A 4,045-nucleotide genomic window follows, 5' to 3' on the forward strand; every position below is an offset into this window, starting at 1 on the left:
ACGTACAGCCTACATATCTAGCATCGCACTGGCACTGAAATGCATATACCACATTACTCATTTGTGTGATAGGCAGAACGTCCGTTTGGCTTGACGGCGGCATCCTGATAGTGGCAAATACCACTCGTGTTGCTATTGCATAGTAGCAGTGTGAAACGGCTAGCTTCACCTATTGCTCAAATTTTTGAGATACCTTGCTCTTCCAGGATAATCTGAGGTAGACTGGGCACTTTTCAGGGCCAAAAGTGGCCGCCTTAGGCCTGCTCATGAGTTTGCGTGGTGTACAGCATGGAATGATCTAATCAGGGTAGCCATTATCCTGCAGGATGCCTTTAATGCTCCCTATTTCAGCATCAAGCTTGCATGGTGAGCAAATGGCTCCTCTTCTCTAACACATAATACAAAACTTGACATGGGAAAACCATCACTAAGCTAGAGAGTTCCTCTCCAATGACAAGACTCTGACCTTCCTACAAATAATTAAATTCCATCTAACCCAACAGGACTTGTTTTTGGTTCCATCAAATCAAAAATTCCGTTCAAAACCCAGCGGCTCTCCTCAAATTCAAGTGCATCTTTGATGCACTTCTTCAACTTGAATGGATGCAGAAATATATCTCTGCAACATACACCATATTTAGTACTGCACTGACTGGCTCCACCAAAGCATAGAGGGGGCTTGAGAGCAAGATAGATCTGGTTGACAGGTACTATCTGAAGAATGAAATAAAATTTAGAAACAAAGTCTTCACAAATAACACGTGTTGAAAATTTAAAATCAAGTATCGGACATACTCTTCCACACAAATATTATCTTCCTTGCAGGCAAATGCTGCAGAGGCCCAGATCAAATGTGCAAGTTTCACTTAACCAATTTATTCAACATCTATGACAGATGTACTCATACTAAAAGTTTATATCTTAGCAGATAAAGGGATTCTGGACATCACCCTTGATATACTTTTATTCCTGTGTATTCCTGGATTTTAAAAAATATATCGGCTAGCTACATGCTTCTGAAACTGAAATATTGATGTAGATTTTCAACTTTTCACCCAGATGTAAAATTAACACTGCGGATTGGCTACTTGTGATAAACACCAACTGATCTTCGTTACTATTTAAATCAGTGGAAATTAAAATTGAGTGATTTCCATAACAGACAGTCAATTGATAATGCCAATATTATGCCCAAGCTGCAGGTTGAAAATCTACCCATATTATTTTTTAAAAATTCATTCATTGGATGTGGGCGTCGCTGGCGAGGCCAGCATTTATTGTCCATTCCTAATCACCCTTGAGGAGATGGTGCTGAGCTGCCTTCTTGAACCATTGCAGTCCATATGGTGTAGGTACACCCACAATGCTTTTAGAGAGGGAGTTCCAGGATTTTGACCCAGCAACAGTGAAGAAACAGCGATATATTTCCAAGTCAGGATGGTATGTGGCTTGGAGGGGAACTTCCAGGTGGTGATGTTTCCATGCATCTGCTGCCCTTGTCTTTCCAGACTGTAGTGCACATGGGTTCGGAAGGTGTTGTCTAAGGAGGCTTGGTGAGTTTCTGCAGTGCATCTTGTAGATGGTACACACTGCTGCCACAGTGCTTTGGCAGTGAAGGGAGTGAATGTTATGGATGGGATGCCAATCAAGTGGGCTACTTTGTCCTGGAGGGTGTCAAGTTTCTTGAATGTTACTCGAGCTGCACTCATCCAGGCAAGTGGAGAGTATTCCATTATGCTCCTGACTTGTGCCTTGTAGATGGTGGACAGGCTTTTGGGAGTCAGGAGGTGAATTACTCATCACATTATTCCTAGACTCTCACCAGCCCTTGTAGCCTCAGTATTTATATGGCAAGTCCAGTACAGTTTCTGGTCAGTGGTAACCTCCAGTGTGTTGATAGTGGGATAGTGGTAATGCCATTGAATGTCAAGGGGCGATGGTTAGATCCTCTCTTGTTGGAGATGGTCATTGTCTGGTACTTGTGTGGTATGAATGTTACTTGCCGCTTGTCAACCCAAGCCTGGATATTTTCCGTGTCTTTCTGCATTTGGACATGGACTGCTTCAGTATCTGTGGAGTCATGAATGGTGCTGAACTTTGTGCAATCATCAGCGATCATCCCCGCTTCTGAGCTTATGATAGAAGCAAGGTCATTGATGAAGTAGCTGAAGATGGTTGGACTGAGGACACTAATCTGAGGAACTCCTGATGTCCAGGAACTGAGATGATTAACTTCTAAGAACCACAACCATCTTCCTTTATGCCAGGTATGACTCTAACCAGCGGAGAATTTTCTCCCTGATTCCCATTGACTCCAGTTTTGCTATGCCTCTTTGATCTCGGTCAAATGCTGCCTTGATGTCAACGGCAGACACTCTCACCTCACCTCCGAAAACATGCTGATTTTGCAGAGGCAATACATCTAATGCTCTGCTATTCTGCAGCAGAAGCAGATCAAATATGATCAAGAAAATCTGCTGCACCCTTCAATTGAAGAATTGCTACTCTGCCATTTTGAACATCAATTGGAGGAAGATTTGAGGGAGCAATGGTCTAAAATGTACTCTGGGTGGAGGACTTCAATGTCTCTGACTAAAATTAGATGATGAAACATATAGCTGCCAGACTCAAACTGTATCAGGTTGTGAGGGAAGTAAATTACTTGACGTCATCCTCACAACTCCAGTCTAAGTCTAAGGTGGACATGAAAGATCAAATGGTACTATTCAAAGAAGAGCAGGAGAGACCAGTGTCCTAGCCAATATTTATCCTAAATCAAGATCAGATCAGCTAGTCATTACCCCATTGGTATTTATGGGAGATTGCCATGTGCAAATTGGATTACCAAAGGCAAGAGGAGGAAAAGCTTTTTTTATGCACTGAGTGGTTAATGCACTGTCTGAGGATGTGGTGGAGACAGTTTCAGTTATTGCTTTCAAAGGGGAATTGGATAAACACTTGAAGAGAGGAAATTTGCAGGGCTTCGGGGAACAAGCGGGGGAGTGGCACTGTGTTGGTTGCTTTTGCACAGAGCCCGTATGGACACAATGGGCTGATTAGTCTCTTTCTGTGCTATAACTATTCTATGATAAGATGTGCCAGAGAGACAGTTTAAACACATTTTCCCCATAGTGCACTTATTAAGATCCTTAAAAGAGTAAGTTAAGCCATTAAATGGAGATAGACAAGCTCAATGTACTAAGGGTACAATACAAGATAATAAAGGGACCCACCTGATCCTGTCCACTATATCCTTAATACCTGTTTTGATTTTTTGATTTAATATTGTTAAAAAATATTTTTAGTCAAATTAACCTGTAAAGTGCTGTAGGCTATATTGCATGTTCTAGTTATTCGAAGAGATGAGACTGGGTGGTGGGGATTTTCGACTTTTGATTTTTGTGGATCGACCTCCCATAATAAAAAACAGAGAATTTCCTTTTAACTGATTTAGTGATAGCTTTGACCATTTCATTGTCCCTACTCCTAGGGCTGAATTTTCCCCCCGGCGCCCCCGATCAGGTGCACGCTACCATTTTACGTGGGCAGGCCAATTAAGGCCTGCCCAGCGTGACGCTCGCCCGGAAGAACTGAGCGCTCCCTGTGCGGACTGGGGGGATTCCCTGAGTCGGGAACACACATGCGCGCGAAAGAGCACAGAAAAGTTAAAGTTTTTAAAAGTTAAATACAGAAAAGAAAATATTATATGACATGTCCCCTCATGTGACAGTGTCACATGAACTGGGACGTGTCAAGGAACATTAATAGAGAACTTTATTTAATTTATAAAAACTTCATGAAACCTCATCCTGCCCGTGAATGAGGTTTCATGAAAAATGCGAAGGCCGCCTGGGCTCTTCGCTTGCCCGCCAACCGTAAGGTTGGATGGCCAGCTCATTTAACTATTTTAATTAGTTTTTAATAGGCCTTTGACAGTTCGGTGGGCATGCAGCTGAGTCGGCTGTGTGCCCGCCGCGCTGAAAATCTAAATGACGCGCGGTGACGTCAGGACGCCCGCCTGACGTCAACGCACGTCATTTTATGC

This window comes from Cetorhinus maximus, chromosome 9 (assembly GCF_964194155.1).
Source record: "Cetorhinus maximus chromosome 9, sCetMax3.hap1.1, whole genome shotgun sequence".
Lineage (NCBI taxonomy): Eukaryota > Metazoa > Chordata > Chondrichthyes > Lamniformes > Cetorhinidae > Cetorhinus > Cetorhinus maximus.